Consider the following 736-nt stretch of genomic DNA (forward strand, 5'->3'; position numbering starts at 1 on the left):
CTTGAAGTTGTCCCCAGCCCCTCGGGAAGCACTCCAGGATTTCCAGGGATCAAACCTGGCAGTGTGGAGGCCTTGGCCCGCGGCCAGCCGCCCTCGCAGCCCGCCGGACCAGCTCCCCAGCAGGTGCACATTAACCCCGACCGCAGAATTCCATCCCCTCCTCCCCCCGCCATGGCTCCGGCGCGTCCCCGCACGCTGCCGGGATGCGATTCCCCATGCCGGGGCTGGGAGCCGGCAGCAGCTGCAATTACCCGGCAGGAGAACAGCAAAGTGAGGGAGAGGCCGAGCAGAACCTTTTAATTTGCTTAGCCCAGGTGAACAACCCCGGCTGCACCGGGGCAGGGGCGTCAGAACTTGTTCCAAAAGGCAGGATGCAATTTCGGAGTTACCTGGGAGTCTGCCCCGACAGAGCCACTTGGATCTGGCTACAGGCTCCATAAACCTGGCACAAAACTGCTGCAAATCTGATTATTGCAGGGATTTAATATCTCAGCTTTGTGCGCAGGAAGTCAGGGTGGGTTTGGCTGTGTCACAGAGAAGCTGCGATAGTTTAATGCCCGATGTAGGGCGGCAATTATCGACAGGACGGTTGTTTAATGCCCAATATAAGGTGGCAATTATCGACAGGACGATTATTTAGTGCCCGATGTAAGGTGGCAATTATTGACAGGACAAGGGGAAACGGCCTCAGGCTCTGCCAGAGGAGGGTCAGGCTGGACATCAGCAGGGATTTCCT

This window comes from Geospiza fortis, unplaced genomic scaffold (assembly GCF_000277835.1).
Source record: "Geospiza fortis unplaced genomic scaffold, GeoFor_1.0 scaffold176, whole genome shotgun sequence".
Taxonomy (NCBI): Eukaryota; Metazoa; Chordata; class Aves; order Passeriformes; family Thraupidae; genus Geospiza; species Geospiza fortis.